The sequence below is a fragment of the Gobio gobio genome (genome assembly GCF_949357685.1).
Source record: "Gobio gobio genome assembly, chromosome: 6".
In the NCBI taxonomy this organism is placed as follows: domain Eukaryota; kingdom Metazoa; phylum Chordata; class Actinopteri; order Cypriniformes; family Gobionidae; genus Gobio; species Gobio gobio.
This window is the reverse complement of record NC_137102.1, coordinates 44,726,713-44,751,841: the sequence shown is the minus strand read 5'-3', so window position 1 is coordinate 44,751,841 and position 25,129 is coordinate 44,726,713. Positions and strand designations below refer to the sequence as shown.

At 38.0% G+C, this 25,129-nt stretch overlaps 1 protein-coding gene across 1 annotated transcript in view; it reads left to right on the top strand.

The window, feature by feature from the left end:
• The window catches only part of hs6st1a (heparan sulfate 6-O-sulfotransferase 1a), a 176,949-nt gene that overhangs the window by 98,091 nt on the left and 53,729 nt on the right, over positions 1 to 25,129 (top strand). The gene's annotated exons all lie outside the window — the stretch shown is intronic.

Below are 25,129 nucleotides of genomic sequence, written 5' to 3'. Positions count from 1 at the left end.
TCTTGTGAAACAAATAAATAAAAAACATGTTTTTGGTGGAGTCGTTCTTTCGTTCCACTACTTTCAATGTATCATCGGTCCAACAGCCTATATCTCTCTTCCCCCTTCATTAGTTCTACTTCCTCTCTGAGAGACCGGAGTCCTGTGTGATTAAACACACTCTCCTAGGCCCCGGGCCCAGGTATTATTTCTCTCCCTCCCCCCGAGAACAGCTTTTGTCTCTCTCCCCGTATGTTTTTTATGAGGCATATGTATTTGTTTTGGCTTTTGTTGGTCCCCAAACAACAAACCGTGTGTGTCAGCATTTATCTTGCTGTCCTGTGACATTAGAGAGCAGTGCGAGTTTCGGCCTCTTTGTTGTCATCGTCAGGTTTCAGCTCTCTCAGGCTGCCGGGTTACAGACTGCAAAAGGCGATCGTAATCACCTTTTGAAGCGCTCAGCTCAGAGTTTGCATTAAGACATTGCAAGCTCGGCTTGGAAACTGACATGCAAGTAATATCTGGTTGTGCTCTCTCTATCTGTCTGTGTTTGGTTTTTGAGATATCTCACTGTTTGTTCATGCTTGGAATGTGGATGTGAGACATCACTGCAGGATGAGACTCAAGAATGTCGTCCTTTTGCAGGAGACATGTGTTTAAATAGTGTTCATTATCTTGCTTGCACAGGATCCTCGAGGCATGACCTGCAACTTCTGCTCTGCTAGCAGCACCAAATATATCTATATCTATATCTATATCAGCATATTTGTCTATCTAAATTAATATATATATACATAAATAAAAAAATGACTGACACCAAACTTTTTAACGGTAGTGTATATTGTTACAAAATATTAATATTTTAAATAAATGCTGTTCTTTTTAAACTTTTTATTCATCAGATATTCCTTAAAATGTGTCATAGCACAACATTTTCCAACGTTGATAATAAATCAGCATATATGTTTAAAGGATCAAGTGACCCTGAAGACTAATGAGTAATGATGCTGAAAATTCGGCTTTGCGTTAAATAAATAAACACTGTATAAATGTTTATAGCTGCCTTTTAGGAAAGGGGTCTCTTGAAAAGTGATCATCATATACTTTATGGGGGTCCTTGGCATCAAAACGTTTAAAAAAGGCCTCTTTTAAGCCACGTCTAATTTTCACAAAACATGTTTTCCAGAATTTTTGTTCAATGAAAATATGGCGAGTGATCGGGACCAAGTTAATTGTATAAACCATTAACAATCACTTGCAGGGTTTGAGTCTACACCCTTTTGATTTACCATATCCGGACTACACAGATCAGGGACCAAGGTGTTTTCAAACTGGGGTCTGGGAACACTGAGGGCACTGCATAAATATGAATTTGACATTATTACGGTTTAATTTGATGTATTATTTATAAATTAAACACTAATAATGGCAATTTTGGTCAATTTTAACTTCATATTTCTGCAGTCCCCTCAGGTGCATGTGTGTGTGTGTGTGGGAATGGTGTTCCTTTAAACCTCTGGGCTAGATGGCAAATATTAATTTAGGAACTAATAGCGAAGCTGCCCAAATCTCACACTTTAATTGCACCAATTAGGTCTCCTTTGTCTATGATTTAATGTGTCTAATTCTCTAGAAGGCACGCATATCCTTTGATATTAATGTCTTCATAGTAACCCAAGGCTTTCTCACCTGGAAAATGCGATCAAAATCAGTGCATGCCCAAAGGCTGGATCCCATTCTTCCAGCTCTGTGATAATTCTCCCTAATGGTTCAATAAATGAAAGTGTCGAAAGGAGGGCCACCCACTTCTCTAAACCCTCATTAACCCTTCAGCAAGGCATTCGAGTGTCAGGACCTCCCCTCCTCTCAAAGACCCCTAAAACCCAAGTCTTTAGGAGAGGAGTCTTCAGAGACAGAAAAGGATTTAGGGATGACTGTTCAGTATTTTAGGGAATGGGGCTCTTGAGACTTGGATACAGAGAAACGCAAAGATCTTGATTAGCCACAGATGAGCGTCACATGCAAGAGGTTAAATCCCTATTGGCGCGATAACGTATACCTGAAAGACATCGGCATTAGCATAGACTGATTGGAGCAATTAAGGTCTAGAGGAGTCATTGTTGAGGATGCTGTCAGAAGCTCTCAGCTTGTTTTCCATCAAGAAGGTGACGTGAGGGATAAGGAAAGCTCTTAAAGGCTAAAGCAGGCCGGGCCAGAGGCGCACAGGGGCTCCCCTCAGGGGGGATCCACGCTACCATCTGAGCCTGGCTCCGGATCTGCTTTTTTTCCGCCTTCTCTGTCTTTTTTCTCCTTTATCCGTGAGATGGCCGGTCTGGCGGGAAGGAGAGCCAAGCTGACAGCTGCATTTATGCTGGAATTCCTCAGCATCTAATCAGGGCTGGTGGGGGCAATCCGAGGAAAGCGTCTGTTGTGTGTATGTGTGCGTGCAGGAGGGGTGTCTTGATGGTTACTGGCAGGCCGGAGGGTAGGAGGTCACAAAGCTTAAGGATAAAATTGAAAATGGCCCCCTAAGCTGGTTTACGTTTCAGTGGAGAGAATCTGCCTGTCAGAGTCTGTCAGATCACTTGGATTGTCATATGATGATGCAAAGACTGCGCTGCCATTTTCTTCCTCTGTTCTTGCCTTTCATTCTTTATCTCTCTTTCTTTCTGTCTCTCTCTTTCTGTCAAGAAAGTGGCCCAACAATTATTGACAGAGCATTGATGTGTCCACATTATAAGGTTAAAGCTATCTTAAATGGCTTTATATCTAAGTTTCTTCTTCTTCTTGCCAATAATTTCTATCTATCCTTTTATCCTTCTATTGTTCATTCTGACATTCAATCATTCTATTGATCGTTTATTCTATCTGTAGTTATATTGTTCTATTGTTCTATCTGTCGTTCTGTCTACTTCAGAAATATATGGATATCATGAAGATAAAAGTGCTGTGTCTTCTGTGAGCAGTAATAGGATGTGTGTTATTTTGATTATTGTCTCCGTATTGTGTACCGTCTCATGTTATTGCCTTAATGCATCATTGTCATGGAGGAAGAGGAATGCAGCATTCTTTCTGTCTTTTGAGTCTCCCACTGTTTGTCCTGCTTTCAGATCCAGTTCAGTCTTACCTGGCCGTGTCCCCTGGGGTCTAAGCCACAGTCCTCAGCAGTGTAACCTTTCATCACTCTGACCTTAATCTCTTGATTAGCCGGTCCCACTGCTCATCACCGCCATCCTGCCTGCAGGCCCATATGCACACTGGCACAGAGCGGAGTCCTGACAGCCAACCGCTCTGTTAGGAACTTTTTTCCCAGAGATCTTCAGCTTGTAGTGCTGAAAATGCAGGGGGTGTTTCAATTTTATAAAACATCCCTAAAAAGTAACGAATATTTTAATGATTGCACTTTTGACTTTCATTAGTGTGTGTAAACATAACCCCCCCCACCTCAGACAGACTTTATTGATCTGAGGGAGAAAATTAAGGTTGAAAGACCAAGCTGGTGTGGCCTAGATTACTTCCGTTTTGCTGACTGTGTTATCTTGCATCAATAACATTAGCCAGAAGAATTGTTGTTGGCATTATGAACTAATCCCCTTAGATGAAACCGCTTTATCTTTTCCCAGAATGCCATTACCTGTTGAATTTCTTTGAGTCGTAGTTCTGTCAATTCCACTTCCTGTAATTCCTATTCAAATTTCAGTTTGACTTTGCCAATTTAAATTTCAATGCATTAATTGAAAGGTAGCTAATTCTTATATTCTCAATGTTGCCCAACCCTAGATCTTATCATTATAGTGCTGACTTCTTCTGTCAGAAAGCACAGACTTGTCATAACAACAAATTCTACATTGTTATCTGGCCATGTGGGATGCATTGCTCTTTCTAAAGAGCAGAGACGGCAGTAGAAATGTGGCAAGAGGATTCTCTCATAAGGTCTTGGCTTCAATCAGGAACTGAAACAGCTGAATAGCTTAAAGGGATAGTTCACCCAAAAATGAAAATTAGCCCATGATTTACTTACCCTCAAGTCATCCTAGGTGTATATGACATTCTTCTTTCAGACGAATACAATCTGAGTTATATTAAAACAGTCCTGGCTCTTCCAATCTTAATAATGGCAGTAACTTTTATGGATTTGAAGTCCATAAAAGTGCATCTATCCATCATATAACTGCTCAACACAGCTCCAGGGGGTTAATAAAGGCCTTCTGATGCGAAGTGGCGCATTAGTGTAAGAAAAATATACATATTTAAAACTTTATATACGAAAATAACTAGCGTCTGGTGGTCAGCGGTATGCAAGTCAACTTATGGCGAAAGAGTAACCCTTGACATGATGTATATGAGCATCGCAAGCTTTGACGCCTCTCATGGATAGGGCTGGGCTACAAACTCAATCCCGTTCTCTTATATCGAAATCCTCGGCCATTTCTCTTTAAAAATTCTCATTTTAGACATCTAATTCATGACCAGTGTTTTGTTTTGCTCTATCCTCTGCGCTTCCGCGTTCGTAAATACGTATGCGTCAAGGGTGAACTATCCCTTTAAGAGAATGATTTGAGATAGAGCAGAGTCAAAGCACATACTTTGTCCTTTAGCTTTGTATTCAGACCCGTGACAGGAGTACACTACAGGATGACGATTGACCAGAAACAGCATGGTCACATTGTGACTTCTAAACCACCAATCTCGAATAGATAGAGAGTGATTGTGTCCTGTAAGTCAGTGGTTTTCAACCCTTTTGCACATTTTGCATGTCTTTCTTTTCTGGCTCTTTCCTATTAAGCTGATGATCAGGTGTGTTTAATAAAAGAGACATACAAAAAGCAAAATGTGCAGTGCTGTGAGTCTCCAGGATCAGAAAGTAACAGGATTTAAGTGCGAGAGAGCAAGAGGTACAGAGGGAACAGCTGGTCTAGTTGTCAGGCTGTTTACTGCAGTTTTTGATAACTGAATGAAAAGTTTGTCTTTTCCCAGAAAGCTCATTATCTGTATGTTCCCTGTACGTCAGTAACTCATTATTAGCCTCGCAAAGCTGTTATTCTCATATGAAACTGCTGTTTTCGCAGTAATGCTGCAGTTTGGGGCCTCAGACAAACGCTTGAAAAGTGGGTCATTGCAGACGGTAGGATAGTCAATTCAAACAAAGCAGGTAATGCGTCTCCTCGTAGGCAGGCAGAGCGAGTCACAAAAGGGCCAGCGGAACCGAGGTGTCGAGGGGGGGCCCCGGGGGGCCGGTCCTGTTCTCCTCGGCTCTGGCAGTGTGGTCTCGGATTAATGCAGCTTGCTACAATGGGCCTCTTTCACTCACAGCTGTGTAGGAGCGCATTCACTCTCATAATGAGCCCTCTGTACGTCAGGAATATTTCACAATGTTTTTGCACACTCAAACAATATTTGGTCTCGTATCATTGCATGACACTGTTGCTGAGGGGTTTCTAAGTGTGCATTTGTATGCATTTTGATGTTATAAGCAGTCATTGTTATAAGAAGTCATTTTAGAGGTAGCTACCCAGACACACTCTTCCTTCTCAATTATACATGCAAATCTTTGTCTGAGAAACTCCCAGATACCCTAATGCCCACCGAAGTGTGACGTTAACTAGAAAAAAAATGTGAGTAGAGAGGCTAACAGGAAATAAGATGAGGTAGCATAGGATTTTGAATCCACTTTGTACAAAATATACAGTATAATACAAATGTGACAAGTCAAAAACTAAAAATTTGTCATCCTTCACTCACCCTCAAGTCGTTGAGAGCTGTCAATGGAAATCATTGAACTTGGATTGTTTGCATACAGGTTTGGAACAATATGACGTTGAATAAACAATTCCTTTTAGGCTCAACCAACAGCATTTGTGGCATTGTTTTTTTTATCCTTTTATATTATTATTATTTTATTAAGACACTTACAATGGATGTAAATGTTGCAAATTTTTGGATAATTAAATGTATACTTTTATAAAAGCGCACAATTAAATAGCATAATTAAATGAATAGTTCACCCAAAAATGAAAATTATCCCATCATTTACTCTCCCTCCAGCCATCCTAAGTGTATATGACATTCTTCTTTCTAATGCCACTCGCAGTTCAAAACGCTTATGCTACGTCCGACTTCATCGTTGCGTCAGTTAAGTTTTTTTTACGCTATGTCCGACTTCATCGTTGCGCCAGTTACACTTTCTTCATAAGTTGAATATGGAAGGTGGTCCGCCGGAAGCTAGATATTTTACTTTATAACGTGTGTTAAATATGGATATTTTTCTTACAAAACCCCATTGATTCACTTCAGAAGGACTTAATCAACCCCCCGGAGCCGTGTGGATTACTTTTATAATGGATGGATACACTTTTTTGGGCTTCAAATTTTGGGCTGCCATTTACTGCCATTATAATGCTTGGCTCTTGCCATTTACTGCCATTATAATGCTTGGAAGAGCCAGGACATTTTTTAATATAACTCTAATTGTAGAATTATAATTTCATATACGCCTAGGATGACGTGAGGGTGAGTAAAGTATGGGGTAATTTTCATTTTTGGGTGAACTATCCCCTTAATTATGCTAAAACTTTAGTATATTTGAGCTATAAAGTCGTTTAAAATGTAATTTTTTGCATTCATTTTATGGTTTCAGGCTTTACGTTGTCGTGACAATGAAGTAAAATTGGATATAACCACACAGAAAAGGTTAATAAGCTAACTTTCTACACTAAAATTGTTAACACGCAAGATGTTTATGTTTTGTGGCTATACTTTTGAGAAAAATATTTTGGCATTTACAGATTGGCCTCATTCACTTCCATTGTATGTGCCTCACTGTAACACTTTATGCCTTTTTCAAAGAAAAAATTATCTTTGCGATAATGAGCATTATGCCACAAAAGCTGTCGTTTTGAGATTGTTTTGAATTTAACCCGTAATATTCTTTTGAGTGTTTTATTTTACAGCTGAATCTCTCTACTGAACTGAACTAAGTAAATAAATGGATTTTGCAGATTTGCTAAAGATTTGCTTATTTACTCCGCTGTGAAATACAGATGTTTATGCAACGTTGATCTCATGTTTGGGTGAAACTGAGCCTAACGTTTATGCCTTCAGCGAGATTTTTCTATAATGCTTGGTTGATGTAATCCCCCGAGCTGTAATCCTGATGTAATGATTGTCAAACGTTACCATAACATCATGTCGGCCCAGTCTCTCATTAACTGATCCTAAATCTAGTGCAGGCCTGTGAAAAAGGGGGCCACCCCCCGGATGACCCACACCCCTCCGTCTAAACCTTTCCCAGGACAAGGGCGGGCTTTTCCCCTGCTCTCGGCCCCTTTCAGCCCTGTTCATTAGCCCAAAAGCCCCTGCCATGCAACAGAGACATGTTTGGCAGAATCCCCACCTCACCGATTCAGGATTAATTGGGCATGGAGCAGAGTCTTGAACATGTAGCATGAAACACCCTTCCTCCCCTCCACTCAGTTTATCAGCCCCAAAGGGACGGCAGTCAGGGTGGAAAATAGACAGCTTCGAACATCTTGGCCCGGCTGGGTTCTTTAGCAGACCTGCGGTGGATGCTGACAAAAGCTCCGCTGTAGGTTTTAGCTTGTTTCTCCTGAATAGGCGTTTTGTTTGGTCCCCTTTTTCTATTGAAAATCTGTTTGTGTGGAAGTTTTCTGCAGTATCAAGGCAGCGTTTAGCTTCCTCATTCTTAAAATTGATCTTATTTCCCTAAATCAGTTTTGTGAATTGATTAGGGATAGTATATGAATACACCTATCCGGAGAAAAATGTATTTCTCAGAGGTTGCTGGTATTGCTCAGGAATTATATTGTGTTGTGTAATTGGATGTTTCTCTTTAAGATTTTTAGACTTTCCTGAAGAATATGAGAGGTTATGAGAGGAATAATAACAATTATTACAATAAAATATATATTTTACATCAATGTTTTAAGTATACAAGTTGTGCAAAGCTTTATTTGACAAAAATAATATTGCAAGTTTTGTTGTATTTTAATTATTTGATTTTCATTTGATTACATTTAAAAACATTGATGTTTTTCACAATTTTTGATAAAAAAAATAAAAAAACAGAATTTGGAAAACAATAAAAATAGATTCATGTGGCTGTACTTTAAAAGGTAGCTTACTCTGTGAAGTTTCTTAGGATGCATTTTCTTCTCCATTAATGCCATTAAATTAATGTTATGATAAACACTGATATAGAATGATATGGGTAAAAAAAAGTATATTTTGCCCATATCGCTCAGCCCAAGTTGCAAGTTGGTTTCTTACTGGTCTAAGTCAAAACAGCCAATGGGATTCTGATCCCTAAAATGGGGATATAGAAATGTTTGTGTTCATATTAAGAACTTTAGCTTTTGATTACTCAGATTTGCATGATATTAAAGTCTGCAGAGTTTGTGGCATCATTGAGATCTCTTGAGTTGCTTTGCTAGTGACATACTTTCAGGAGAAAAATCGAACAATCGGGAGACATAAGCAAACATTTTCTATTTTCTCTCCATTTAGTCTTGGGGAAATACTTTGTGATTTTTTTTCTCTCTCTTTTATTGTATTTTTTAAATTTTCACATCATGGTTGCTTGATTTACACAGGAAATTGAAGCTGTGTTCTTATCATTATCTTTTCCCTCACATCCTGCTTTGCCCTAGTCTACAGGACATCCTGTTATAGTGGGATCAGTTGTTCCATTCTAAACTTTGCAGAAAAAAAAGCTCCTCTGTTGGACTGCGGTTGAGATGATCATGTTGCTGTCCTTCTCACTGTGTACTGCAACACTGACATCTTTCTTACCCTTTGCTTTGACCTATTCCTTGTGTCGTCGATCCATATCTGTCAGGCTGAAACTGTAGCTCTACCAGGAATCCATCTACCAATGAATCCAGAAACGGCCATTTTGGGCCACGGCCACATCCCATTAGGAAGATGTAATTACGGCAGCGAGGTGGCATGGCTTGTCCAATGCACCATGCCATCTGCTCCCAAATGCCTGGCAGTTACAGCCACAACATGTCCACCCTGTAAGTGGTACTTTATTGGATTGGTGAAGAGGATCATCCCTCGGTTAATCAAACACCATGTCGGAGGGAAGCCTTTGTTCATGCAAGCATGCACAGACATGAGTAGCTCAGAGGAAGATAAGAAAAGCAGTCCCCTTAGGCTGCACTGTGTCAGCAGAGGGTTCTGCAGCGACTTGTGCACCATCTCAAAGATGGATCCATCATGCTGGAGTGGTCACGATGTCAGCTCAAGAGCTGCAGGACATGTCTTAGGAAAGCTGTGTTTGGTTGGTTTGAACTTTGTTGCTATATAGGATTAAAACTGGTAACGTTATTATAATTTTTGGAGTATCATTTCTATCGTGTTAATGCCACTGCATGGTAAAGAATGGCCTTTCCAACCTCTAAAGGTGAATCTCACGAAGTCCAGGCTTCATTTTTTTCTATTTTCCTTCAAAGGCGTGCTCAAAAGTTTACATACACCTTGCAGAATCTGCAAAATGTTAATTATTTGAGCACAATATGAGGGATCATATAAAATGCATGTTATTTTTTATTTAGTACTGTCCTGAGTTATTTTACATAAAAGATGTTTACATATAGTCCACAAGACAAAACAATAGCTGAATTTATTAAAATGACCCGTTGAAAAGTTTATGAACCATTGATTCTCAATACTGTGTGATGTTACCTGGATGATCCATGGCTGTTTTTTTGTTTTGTGATGGTTGTTCTTGAGTCCCTTGTTTGTTCTGAGCAGTTAAACTTATCCTGCAGGTCCTGCAAATTCTTCAGTTTTCCAACATCTCTGAACCCTCTCCAACAGTGACTGTATGATTTTGAGATCCATCTTTTCACACTGAGGATAATTAAGGGGCTCAAAGTCTATTAAAAAAAGGTTCAAACATTCACTGATGCTCCAGAAGGAAACACGATGCATTAGGAGCCAGGGGTGAAAACTTTTGAAAAGCATGAATTGTTCTTATTTTATAAAAAATAATAATAATAATAATAATTAAGTACTGCCCTTCGGAAGCAACAGAAGATACTTACATGTTTCCCGGAAGACAAATTAAGTATAATTTACCTTAAAGTTTTCACCCCCAGCTGATTCCCTGAACTTTTCCTTATTTTAGGGGTAAAACATTATATTATCAATTTCAACAGAGAGCCTCTGCAGAATTTATTTTCAATATTTTTTAAATGATTATTATTATAATATGATGGAATCTCAATTATTTTGATTTTAGGGTGAATGTATACAGGTTGTTTTGTGCGCCGAAATAATTGGCATATGCATACGTAGAAGTAGAAGTTTCAAATGTGACAGTGCCAGTATACATTTCATCTCAAAGTCAAGACAATTAATAATTTAAAAATTAATTTGTTTCAACAAAGCAATTCCACATAGGAGTTTCATAAAGCCAAAATGACTCTCATACACTGAGAACTTTTAGATTTTTTGCAAGTGCACATTTCTGAGTTGAGCTGGAATGTGATTATAGGTACTGTGAGTCAGACGGCCTCCATAATAATCCATGTAGAACCCACATAAAGAGCTGAGAAATTGCATCTCCTCTTAACAGTATTAAGCCTAGCAGTACGCCATGTAATTTCCTTTCTCCCAATGTTCCAAAGACTATTTTATGTTCTGATGACCATTTACATTGGTACTGAAGGATAAAAGAAACTGCAACCTGAAAAGCATCACGTGGGAAGGCTTGAGTATTTTGAAGCACCGCATTGTGGATTTGTGTTGCAAATGTTCCTGGCTTTCTGCATCAAAGCCAAGTGTTAATCCTTGCCGGAAGGTTCCAAGTCTCTGGTCTTGCTCTCTCTAACAGCACCATCTGTCTTAGTATTAGCTTCATTAAGGGCCTGTTAAGTGCGTCAAGGCTCTCGTGGGCCACCAGGACACCACCGTTCATCCACCTATCCAACCTCCACCTTCTCCGTAACACTTTGTTCATCTGGTGACCCTGGCCTTGTGGATGGAGATGATGGCTGGACTCTGATTATTCATGAGGTGCGATCACTCAGCCAGAGATAATATGTGGGAACATGCATCTTCCTTATGCATTGGACTGCAGAATAACACAGTTCATTGACTCCAGAGGGATCTGCATCATGTACAGACATCGGCTTTTGTAGTCATTGGAGCCATTGCCGTTAAGTAAATTAAAGTTTCTTGCTTTAAAAAAGGTAATATTCACTGTATTGCTTCATCCAGAAAAATCATCAAGTGAAGTGTGAAGTAACGTGTGGCCAAGTGACCCATACTTGGAATTTGAGCTCTGCATTTAACCCATCCAAGTGCACACATCGTAGTAAACACACACACCCAGAGCAGTAGGCAGTCATATTGCCATGGCCCGGGGATCAGTTGGGGGTTTGGTGCCTTGCTCAAGGGTCTCACCTCAGTCGTGGTATTGAGGGTGGAGGAGAGCGCTGGTTATTCACAATCCCCACCGACAATTCCTTTGGTGGGGGGACCTTCGGGTTACAAGTCCGACTCTCTAACCCTTAGACTGCCCCCAATGTGATATTTTTGTGAAAAGAGAAAATCTGATTGATAGATGTACTATGCAAACATCAAATGGCCCATCAGATACTCATTCAGGCATCTGCATTTGTCAGCTTGTTCTGTTTTGTAAAATATGAACATTGAGAGTATCCTAAACAACTTTAAAAAAAGTTTTGGGTTTCTAGTTCCTTGACCTTTTGTCTCATAATTCAGGAGAATGGGCTGAGGAGTCCTGTCACACAGTTCCTCTGCTCGATGGCTGTTGTACGCTTCCATTTCTCAAGTAGGCCTATTTTTCCATTCGGTCACTTATTTCAATGGACGTTTTTCTCAGCAGGTGGCTAAAACATCAGCTACTTTTAAGACAAGCACTGCATTTAGCAAACGCACACACATCCCACAAGTGAAATTGAGAATCAAATCTCTCTCATACCTGAACCATCGGAGGGAATCTTACTTTGAACTGGCCTCTCTTTCTCTCTTCTTCTCTTTTCTACTATGCACAGGGTCCTTCCCGTCTTTGCTTTTGTTCAAGACATTTAGCTGGTGTGCTTCCAGGGGGGATGGCATGAGAGAACAGGTCCCAGAACATTCCATTAAAAAAACAAAGAGAGATTGGCATTGCCCTGATTCTGGAAATAGCTGTCTGCCTATGCTGGATCCACATTCCTGATTTATACCAACACCTGCAGTTCACCTACTGAACCCTTATTACCACTGCAACATGTGCAGATCTTGTAGGTTACATGTTTACTCCTATAATCAATCAAAAGCTTAATAAACCTATAAAGTTCTAAATCACAGGCTGTTCAAATGGATTAAATTGATTGGTTAGTACAGAGAGCTGTGATGATTCATGGGGGCACGTTGGAATCGCAATTCTTAAGTTGTCCTTTCTTTTCCACATTTCTACTCTTTAGAGTACCTAGAAATTAAAATTAGGCCACTTGTTGCATTTCACTTGAGTTTAATCCAAAGAGATTTTATTTCCCCCACAAGCATTTTAACTTTATTTTTGTTATTTTACTTATTTTATTCTATTTTTTAAACATTATTTCAACTGACATTGTAGTAAAGTAGATGATATACATTTCACTGGAGGTTAGGCCAAACTATTTTTTTCCTCCTCCATTATTATCACACTGTCCTCTGTTAGATGTGGCGTGAGCATGTGGTCGGTCTCAAAGCAATATCTTGTTACCAATTTTAGTGCTCTATCGCCTCTCAGCTAAAGTTTATGATGTGAGGATGTGGAAATGGAGGCCCGCTGGGTCACAATTGGCCCCTGACACCCAGAGGAAAGAGCCGAAACACAATATCATGTTATTATACACAATACCGCTTTCTGTTCCCCTGTGTTAATTGATATCTCTCTCTTTCTCTTTTCATGTCGCTGCCTGCACGCTGTTCCTCCCTCATCACACTTTCTTTGGCTGAATGACAGGTAAGATTCTACAGCACTAAAACACTCCAGTCAACAAACACACACAATCACATGTTCAGGCTTATGGCCAAGTCATAGTTTTAAGCTATGCAAACAAATCCGGATTCATTCAGCAAACAATCCTTTTTGAGATAATTTAGTACAGTAAAGTTACATTTAGTACACTACAGCGTGGTAGTGCAACGGTAATATTGAGGAAACGAATTACCTCAATTCAATTACGTTTAAAAAACTTCATTTAAGTAAAAAAAAACTTTAGTTATGAGTACTCCAAACTTATTTTAATCGAGTCCACTAAACCAAGGATATTTCTTAAAATACAATTCAACTTTACACTGCATTCAAATACTTTTTACAGCTAAAACTTTACTAAATGAACAGCTAAAACTGTAAAGGAACTCTGTAGAATCACATGGCTTCTATTATGAATAATACAAAAACACAATGGGCCCTATTTTAACGATCTGAAACGCAAGTGTCAAAGCGCGAAGCGCAAGTAACTTTGTGGGCGGGTCTCGGCGCTGTTGCTATTTTCCCGGCGGGATAAATGGCTCTTGCGCCCGGCGCAAATCTAAAATGGGTTGGTCTGAAGTAGCTTCATTATTCATAGGTGTGGTTTGGGCGTAACGTGAATAAACCAATCAGAGTGTCATCCAACATTCCCTGTAAAAGCAGGTGCGCAAGTTCCATTATGGATTGCTATTATTATGGCGTATTTACCAGGCGCACGCCAGGAGCGGTTCACAGCCGAGGAGACTGATGTTCTTGTAAGAGCAGTGAAAGACAGAGAAGTTGTGTTGTATGGGGATGGGAGAAACCCACCCAAAATAGCGTCGGTTAAACAGGCGTGGGAGGAAATAGCCACAATTGTTTCATCAGCTGGCATCCCCAGGACGTCGCACCAGTGCCGCAAGCGCTACAATGACATCAGAAGACGGGGAAAGTCCAAGCTTGCCAGCATCAATCCGGCACGCCGTGAAACGGGAGGTGGATCTGCCTCTACTCAGGACCTGACGCCAGCAGAGGACATCGCTGCGTCCACCCTCACCGATATTTTTTCCTGGTTCTTGACGGACAAACCAATTTGTTAGATGTCCTTATATACATATATGTCTTGCCAGAAGTTGTCACTATTGGGCAAACAGGTCTCCTTAATTATTAGACTACAATTAGCCTGAATAATTTGTAAGCTAGATTTATGCCTATTTTTTCACATCTTCGTGGCACACCACAATGATTTCCGTCATCTCATGTGTTAATATTTTTTAGTGTAACAATTTATGATTTGCAAAAATAACTGTTGCATCTGTGTAGATTACATGAGCAAAGTGTATGCGCGTTGTGCACGCTATACATTATGGTCAAGCATGCGCCCTTAAAATAGCATAATGAACAACGCGCAACGCGCCACTGACTTTAGACTAGGTTTTTTCTGGTCAGTGGCGCAATTGTTTAATGGAACAGCAAAATAGCACCGGGGATTGTTTGCGCCGGAACACGCCTCCTTTTTTGCGCTGAACCGCCCAGGTAGCGCAAGTTCATTCACTAGTTTAGCGACGTGCTTCTGTGGAGGGAAAAGCGCGCTCTGCGCGGGTGCAAAATAGGAATGACACATGCGTCTGTGTACAAAGTCAATTGCGCTGGGTGCAAGATAGGGCCCCATACCTCTATAACCAGACCATTAGACTCTGAATGAGATCAGGGATTTAGGCCACTACATGATGATTATATCATCAGCAATAAACAACCAACATCCCCTGATCACATTTTCTTTTCTTTTCACAGTGTCTTTTCTTGCCATAACAAACGTTCTTTATAAACACATAGTTAAAGCAGGCAGAAAAAATTTAAGCTAAAAAGAAAAGGGTCAAGAGCCCAACTAAAACAAACACTTATCACCATAATAGTGACTTCAAATTAAACTATTATTTTCATTAAAACATAAATGACAGAAATAAAATCAATCTGGTTAGTAATGCGTGTAGCTGGTAATGCTGTTTGTGGAGTTGTTTAATCCTCCTCTGCGGAGATCTTCAGAGATTTAATTTCTTCTTTTATCTTCAGTTGATTTAATATAAGGTTCTTGTGTTTCTCTTTCCTTCAGTGACTTTGCTCATTATCATCAGGTGTTCATCACTCACGCTCAATTATCACTTATTTAATCACTTAACAATACAATTATTATCCAATTATCATGCTGGGAACTAGAATTGTTCTAGAACTCATTCAGTTTGAGTTCACGTGTGCACTTAAATATGAGAAGGATGTCAGTGGTTTTGTGCTGCATGCTCACAATGTAAACTCCCATGGGGCAGATAGAATAGTTACAGTTCTTACTTCCACAAAGTGAGTGAACATCTCTCTACTGAACAGTTCTCTGAGGGAAACTAGACATCCCATCCCCCCCGTCGCTTTTGTTTTAGGCTATAGACCCTTTCTCTTTGCTCCATATAGGGGATTATGTTGCTTTTGTCCCCATTTTTAAAGAGCTAGATAGAAGGACCATTTTCTACACTGTCAGTTTTTCCCCTGAAGCACGCATATAATGTTAGTCAAGTTTCCTTGCACCAAAAAGTACCATTATGTAGTGATGCACCAACATTTTTTTTGTACTGAAACTAAAGTTTTTATTTAGCTGAAAACAACTAAAAAGAAAGTTTAATAATCAATCAGTTTAATCAAAATTGTTTAATAATCAACTATCAAATGCATAAATACATTTCTACTAATAATATGTTTCTACTCTAATTCGTTGTTGAAATATAATAATTTAAATGGAGACTGTAATAAAACATGTCAAAACGTGGCATAGCGTCAAAACGACATGTATTTTTTAAATATCATTATAAAGGTTTAATAAAGTGTTGTTCCAACCTGACATCGTAATACTCAGATTCTAGTCAGAATATGAGTCTGATACTGCCCCATTGGGCTGTGATTATGGCTAAAATGCCTCTGCGCTCAATTGGATAGACCTGCAACCAATCAGAGCAAGGGAGTAGGTGACATAAGTTGAGCGACGCATAGTTGTCAACAGAACTCAACTGCAAGCACGCTGGAAGAAGTTTGATGAAGAAGATGAGTGTAAACGATCTTTGCTGGTGTTGTAAAAATAATTTAAGGATAAATGGAGTACTTACCAACACAATCATCGTTTTTGACAGAAATAGTAAAGGTGAATGCATATACGAACAAGTTCTCCATTTAGTAAACTAATTCAACCCATGCGCTCTTTGGTGACGTGAATGATTACGTTACTGTGGATCATCTGTCCATCATCGTATAAAGCCCGCCCTGACAATTTGATTGGTCCGAACAGCTCTGGTTCGAGCATAGTTGCTCCACAACGGATCAAGTCCAGACCGAAAGTTCGGTGGCTTATACATATTAGTACGTTTACATGGACACTTTTTGCTTCAATCTGAATTAATTCATGCCGATTGATGAATTCGAACATAGTGTTTAGATGAACCCTAAATAAAGTGATCGGGTGATGTGCGCGTTTATATATGACAATCTTCTGCACGAATATACAGAGTTTCCCGCTGTTGTTGCATACTAACCATCCTCATCTTCTTAATATTTTTTCTATTTCGGGTCCTAATTAGGCGGCGACGAGTACATGATCAGTTGAGCCGTGCTGCTTATATTTATCAAACAGTAAAAACGCCCATTCCTGCGTCTGTGAATGAGAGTCCAAAACAACGACTTCACAGAAGACGCATGGAAAGAGAATTTCAGAATGACAGGACACTCATTTATGACCCTTTATTCAACAAGAAGAAGAGCTCATTCCGCAAGACATACGTCATTGCGCTATTTCTACGTCATTGCACATGCGCAGTTCTCTCCGGTTCTGATTTTCAATCCGATCAAGTGTTTACATGTCCTCTCGATCGGATTACGAAAGCAATAAACCACCCCTTACAATCCAGATGAAATTTTAATCAGATCTGGCCAATTCATTCCGAATGAAATGGTTACATGTGCCTTTTTTATTCAGATTGTCCTACTAGTCCGATCACAATCAGATTATTAGGGTCCATGTAAACGCAGCTACTGATATATTCAAAACACGCCATTGTATAACCGCTAATTAAACTTCACGGTTTTGGTCAATGATTTCAGCCGACATCAATAATTATTTTACAGTTGTACAGTTACAGTTGTAATTTACAGTAAATTCCGATGCCTCACTACCATAAAATACCATGGTACTACAGTCACATGTTTTTTGACATACTATGTTATGGTACATACCATCAATGCACCACACAGGACTTTTTTTGTAAGGGATGACAATTTTCACCTTTCTTTGACCTCCAGAATTAAACATATATGTACTGTATTCTGTGCCTTTATGATGTAAATTACCTTTGCTGTGAATGGCTAACTTGTTTGCTTGTGAAATGAACAACAGTTTATTAATAGATTGTGATCATGGTGGTGACCACCATTTTTGCAGCCAGATTTTTTGCAGTTTCATTTCAAATAAATGGACTGGGTAGACTTTGCTTTGTGAGCATTAGAGTATGTTCTCTTAGTTGGGTGAATTCGGCTGAATTGGTCCACTTGATATGACAAAAAAAGACACTTCCACTTTAATGCAGTTTGCTTTGAGACATCATTCCTTAGATGTCATTCGGCACTTGTGGACTACCTCACCCCATAATAATTTTCTCATCCCTTCTATTCACTGTCCTCGTCCAGTCAATGAAGCACTTAAGCTCCCAAATAATACCCTCCAATGACAAATTGATACTTCAAGAGAGCATGTTCTGATAGGTCTCCACATGTAGTCAATTTGTCAAAGGGGTTTAGAGGGCTTACCTGCCTGTTCTCTTACAAAAAAGCAATGGTTTCTTTCGAATGTTATTTAGGGATTGATTGTAGAATAAACAATGGCCGTATGTCATGCGAAGAGGCTCTACTCTGTCCTATTCGATGTATTTTAAAGTGAGTGGTTGTTTTTTAACATAGTAGTGGATACAATTACACTGGACGGGACAATTAGGTGGAATAGCTCAGTGGTAAAAGCTTGGTTGAAAGGTTAATGGAGGAGAGTATAAATGATTTTGAGTTATCAGCCATGGCAGTGCATGCTGACGCTGCAGAGTCTGCTGTCGTTGGCCAGCGGCACCAGAAGCAGCAAAAACACTCTCTGATCTGAGCTGACTTCTCAAGCTGACTTTCAGATCAGGAGAGCATTTGCACAAATGCAGAAACATCAGAAAAAGAACTGTTTTCATCATAATTTAGAGTTGCAGTGATGTCTGCAGATGCAGCTTGTATGCGGTTCGGTCCATTAGTCTGACGGATGTGAGGGAGTTTTCCAGCTCAGATGGATCGGTGGTTATGATTGATTGAATTGAAGGCTGCGGCCTCCATATAGTAGAGATGTTTATGATTCATTTATGATCTGTCTTAGCAATGATTAATTCATTTCAGCACATTTTTCGGTAATCATGCGAGGTGACAAAAACACTCATCTGAAGCCGAGTCTGCAGTGCAGTTATCTTAGCACTGTATTTACACTGCGTGGTGTTATTTGACTTTGATTCAAAGCCATAAGCAATGTCCGGAATATTTCATGAACCACAGATTGAAAAGCGTAGCATAATTAGATTTAAAATGACAATTTATTGAGAGAGAGAAAAAAAAAAAACTGTACTCATATAAGTATATTTTATATATATATATATTTCTAATTGTTATAAAATTATTTTATAAAAAAATAATAAAATACATTTATATTAAATTAGTACATTTATTTTAATATAATATATAAATAATAGTGCTGACAAACACTAAAAACAATTTAATTAAATACATAAATACATGGACATATTTAAGTACATGTTAATATGATAATTTACAAAATTATTCATACATATACATTTTGACAAATTTATATTACTATTTTTATTTTTTAATAATAATCAAATAATACTTTATATAATAATTAATTTAATTTATAATAATAATATAACATTCATAATCAAGTATATTTATGTAAATATATTATTATTATTATTATTATTATTATTATTATTATTATTATTATTATTATTATTATTATTATTATTATTATTATACATTTATATAAATATATTACATATAACTAAGTGCATTCAGATATTCATGGTATTCAGAATCCTCCTCATCTCATTTTGTTTGCAGTATTAGCATTAACAATAAGCCATTAATGCAATACCAGATATGATACTATACATTTGGGAATTGTTTTTCCGTCTTTTACAGCATTCTGTGTCTGAAGCCGCGGTCACACTAGACTTTGAGCATGCAAAAATTTTTCGGTCACTGCAACGGTCATGATATGAGGTCACGCTCTGCATCGTCTTGTAACATGAATTCCACATATAACAAATAGTAATACATTTAAAATGTAAAAACAATTTATATATATATATATATATATATATATATATATATATATATATATATATATATATATAGTCTACTCTACCTTACTGCAAAAATATCGTTATGTTAATTCTTCCAAGATGTCAAGCCGTGACGAATCGATCTTCTGCTGGTCACACGTCTTCACGCGATGAGTGAACTTTGGAACGCAGCGTTCACACAAGCTTGCGTTTGTGGTCTGACACATTCACACGCGTATGAATGGAAGTCAAAGGAACGAAAAGTGTAGTGTGAACGCCCCTTGAATCTATACTTGAATTGTGTTTTTAAAAAAAACAACAACAAAAGATTGAAGGAGAAAGGAAAAACAGCACTTTAATTACTGCATGGATTGGAAATGACCTGTGCGGCAGTTCAGTTCAGTCACTCATCCCAGCTTTCTCCTGGGCCGTAGATGAGCTTTGATTTACTCCAGGGTTGTTTTGCAGCCCGATCGCGGCAGACAAAAGGCATTTTTGCTGCAGAGTGAACGCAGGCACTTATTGATTGGCTGTATTATGGAGTTCTGCCGCCACAATGGGGGCTCAGTCATCACCATAACTCTGGCCTGTTCAGATAGGTCGGGAAATGCAGGATCGGTATAGCACATGCATAATAAGAGGCTTTTAAAGGATTGAATTTGTTGACAGGGGTCTTATCCAGATTCAGTATTTGATCATTACGCTTTCACTCTCTTTTCCTTTGAGTATTTCTACCTTGAATACTGTTGTTTTTGGGATGAAACACTAAAGGAAAACGAAAAAAAAAATTTTTTACATAGGCTTTCGCTTTGTTATTATTATTAGGTATTCAATTTAATGACCATATTAATTGAGAAACTTATTCACCCTTTTAAAAAAATCAGGATTATCTTCATTCATATAAATTCTAAACTAAAATCTTTATTTAAAAATTAATTAATTAATATTTTATTCATAAACTGCCCATGAAATGAGCAATTCATTTTGACTGAGAATAAAGACTCAGTAAGTCATTTTGACTCAGTAAAAAGTTCTCATTATAGGGCATTATTGTTATTTATATTCTCATTATCATCTCATACTCATTATTATATTCTCATCTCCGTGCATGCCATAACTCTGTCTGACGCACCCACCACTAGCCTAGCTTAGCACAAAGACTGGAGGTAAATGGCTCCAGCTAGCCTACTGCTCAATAATTGTCAAAATAACGCTGATTGATAATATCATTGCGCTGCTGCACTCATGGTACGGCTCAAAGTTCCTTGATCATTACGCAGGAATGAGAGTATAGTCCCTAGCCATATCAGTCTAGAAAATCGCAACTTTTCATTTTCCGTCGGTCTTAGTACACGATGTAACTATACACATCACAACATGTAAATAGGAAAATGTTGGCGTTATTTTGTCACTTATTAATAGGGTCCTACATAAAAATGGGGTGACCCATTCACCCCCCCCCCCCCAAAAAAAACCCCCATTGCATAAAGGACAGAAATAAAAATTACGTCATGAAATGATTATTTCAACATTGACAACTTGACAGCTCAATAATAAACCATAAGAAAACATGAGGTCAAATATGTGAACTTGCAACAGAACACATTTTATATTATTTTACATTATTATTGTATTTATTTAAAAAAAAAACTCTTTAGTAGCCTATTTGGTGCACTTTAAAGGGATAGTTCACCAAAAATGAAAATTCTGTCATTTTCTCTCCCTCATGATGTCCAAACCTGTCCGAAGTTCTTTGTTCTGCAGAACACATAAGATATTTTGAAGAAAGTTTGTAACCAGGCTGGTTTGGGGGCACCATTGACTTCTCCCTGTGTGTTCAACATAACAAAGAAATATTACATGTTTGTAACAACTTGAGGGTGAGTAAATAATGACAGCATTTTCATTTTGGGGTGAACTGTCCCTTTAAGCAGTCATTCTGAACCAGTAATCACTTTTTTTTTATTTAAAAAAATTCAATTATTTTTTATTTTATCAATTTGCTTAAATTATGACTATATTATCATGTAATTATTTGTCCCATTTTTATCTAAATATTTTTTTAAATGTCAAACTTTATATGACAGGATTATTTATTATGTATGATTAATATAGCTTAGCTTAATTATAAATTAATAATAACATTTATTAGGCTACAATCTATTAATTAACCTGTCTAAAAAAATAATTATTCTGTCTGCCAAGCTCTGATAATGTATGGAATATTATATTAATATATTATCCATTAAAAAACTATAGGCCAATACCTTTAGAAGCACGGATGTGTGTGTCACCGCTGCTTCTTAGTCAGACAGTCTGAGCAACTGAAATGCTTCTCATAAAGTGTGCAGTTCATCACGAGTTACTGGACAGACCCATTGATACCTTTTTGATATTCAGCTCTATATCTGGAGATCCTCTTGCGTTCAACCGGTGGACGCGACGCAAGCTCGACATGTTTTTAAAAAACCGCGCAAGTTTACAGGCACACGCATAGCTCATGTTCTCGAGACTCCGCCGCTATGGCAACAAAGCCGCTAAAACGCAACCACGCACAAATGAGCTCCTGTACTACTTATTGTGAAATTGATTACTTTATATTTGCTATCAGTATTCTCCACACTGCAAAATCCGTATGTGTTTATTGAACTATGTGTGGACCTGTGAAAAAACGGGACAAATCGCGTCCCGTATTGGTTTGATACGGGACGCGTCATTTTGCTTGTAAAAACAGGACGATTCCGTATTTTACGGGACGGGTGGCAACCCTACTTATTGAGCAGCAGGCTAGCTGGAGCCGTTTACCTCCAGTCTTTGTGCTAAGCTAGGCTAGCAGTGAGTGTGTCAGACAGAGTTATGGCACGCACGGAGATGAGAATGGTATGTATGGACTTATCTAACTCTGTGGGATACGGTGAATAAGCTAAAGTCCCAAAAAGTTGGTGTGTTCCTTTAATGGTTAAATTAAATTTTAGTAATCAAAAAGCATGTCTAAATAATTGAAATCATGAAACATACAATTTAAAACAATTTATTAAAAGTTTTAAAAAATATATTTTTAAGTTTTCTGGATTCCATTTTAATGGTTTAGTTAACTTTTAAACAATCACTGGTATAAGAATCAATTATGATTATTTTTTCTCCAGAAATTCTGTGTTGAGTAGTTTAATTAATACAGTATATATTAAGGCATACAGTAAAATCCGTTTTTATGACTGGATTCCGTCTGTGTTTTCCGCATCACGGAAATCATATAGGGCCCTACCATTAGATGAGCAATTTAGAAATTACTGAGATGCCTATGAAAGCCTATTTTAAGCATCACATACATATGTTTAAACATCTCACCATTTTCACAACATAAAAAAAAAAAAATAAACATCACAAAAACATCTGCTGCTAACATTTTAGCACCATATTGCAAAAAAAAAAAGCGTTTTCAGATGAAAACATAGACTGCGTACATGTGATCAGGGAACAGGATGTTGTTCGCGTTAGAGTATTAATTGACTTCAGAGATGATTCATAGGACAAGTCCTCTCGGAGCACCTTACAAGGAACATATTGAATGTTAGATCAAATCACCAGAGGTCTTGTACTCCTCATACTAGCATATGGCCTCTATGTCTGAGGTCTTCAGGGGCGCTGAGGTGAGAATTAGGTTTTATAATGCTTTTTTTTTTTTTTTTTTTTACCTCCTGCTGCCTCTCTCCCTTTTACTTTTTCTCGTCACACTTTTTATTTCTTCTCTGAAACCTCTAAAGAAGAACTTGGTCTTCCCATCAACACCTCATCCATCAGCCTGGTCCTCTGTGGCCATGGGGAAGAGTTACGTGTCAGAGCCACTGTTGTTTCGGTGTTCTGCAGTCAAGGGGCCTGCGGTGTGAAGGTTTGGGTGGTCTGTGCTCATGTTAGAGTGGAGTATGAAGCCCACACACACTTCTGCTCACTGAACCGGACATCCACAAACCGTCCTTCCTTTTGTAGTTGCTTTTATTTAGGGCTGCGCAATTTTGTGGGGAAAAAACGACATTGCGCAATTTTGTTTTTGAGATATGCGAAATACAGGAAGTTTCACCTGATAATTGTTCTAGAATCATTGGGGTAATTTTGTTGGGGAGTGCATCTGCATAGGAAATTAAAAATAGAAAAAAAGAGGCAAAACTTTACTTTTTTACCTTTTTTGTGCAAAATCCTTTTAGTATGCTCTGGTAAATCATAATAATGACATACTAAGTCATAACTATGATGTGAAAAGTCAAAATTATGACATACTAAATCAGAATTATGAGAATAAAAAGAGAATATTTTTTGTCATAATTTTGATTTATGCTATAACTTTGATTTAGGATATCATAATTTTGATTTATGCTATAACTTTGACTTAGGATATCATTATTTTGACTTATGCTATAACTTTGACTTAGGATATCATAATTTTGACTTTTTAATCTCAATTTTCGATTTAGTATGTCATAATTTGGATTTAGTACGTTATAATTTCAACTACGTTTACGTTATTTTATGTCATAATTACAATTTACCAAAGCATGATTTTGTTCTTATGTGGCAAAAATGGGCTTCCATATTTTGGGGCTGGACAATTTGAGAAAAAAATGGGTTTTCATACTTGGATTTACTCTTTACAAAAATAAAAAAAAATCTTTTAAAAAAAATTTTTTTTAATCTCTGAGTTTTATACCTACGTTCATACTGTTTTTGACCAATTCAATATGACTATAAAATAATAATTATAGATTATTATTAAATGTATTAAACAAAATTAGAAATATATTGTGATAAGACTATTTTACTGTAAAATAAGAAATGAGTATTAAAACTAATTTTATTTGACTGTAAAATGAAACTACTAGATATTACAGTAGTAAATTTTTATCTTAATTTTCAAAGGTATAACATGGTTTTTTTGTTTTTTTTTAATGAAGGCACTGTTTGTTTGCACAAGTGCAGCTCATGATGTCTCAGAACGAATTGTTTCATTGATTTTATTTTGATATATATCATGATATACCTACTTTGGTTTCTTCTCCTAATCATTCTTTCTGAGCTATTTCAGTCCTGTCTATTTTCTACCACTTCTTTTCACCGCATTCCCTCATTCTCACACTCATGTACCTACCATTCTTTCTGCACTTCCGTCATCTCCCTTTGCTCATCACGCCTTCCTGCATGTTATTTTCATACCTCTCCACCCTTCAAGTGCTCTCCCACTGCAGTCTCCGGTTATCTCCGTTAACCCCACTCGTCTGAATCCTAAGGCGCGATATCGATCTGGCACTACAGATGCTCCTACAGCAGAGCTGGACGTGGGCAGGCGGTGGACGCCTTGGCGGATCCCTCTCCTTTTAAAGGCTGATTGCGAAAGTACCTGTCTCAGGAGCGTCTGGACTATTCCTGTCCGTCTGTCTCATTAAAAAAGCCTGCAGCAGAGAATGAAAGGGCAGCAAGTTCAGGCATGAGGGAACACAGTTGGCCGCAGTGCTCTCTGGTACAAGATGGTGGAGAATTGAACAGGAATTGGTGCCTTAGGGTGCACACATACACTTGAGAAGAATTGATTGGCAGACGCTGGTTTTGATGAGGCAGTTATTCTGGAACCCTTTGGTTAGAGGCCAAAAGCAGTTGTTTACTAATATCACACCAAAGTGAGGAGACAGTTTATTTCATATTTGTGAATTTTTGTATTATTATTTTTTATTATACATGCTACTGTTAAAAAATGTTGAACAGTTTTTTTTTAAAA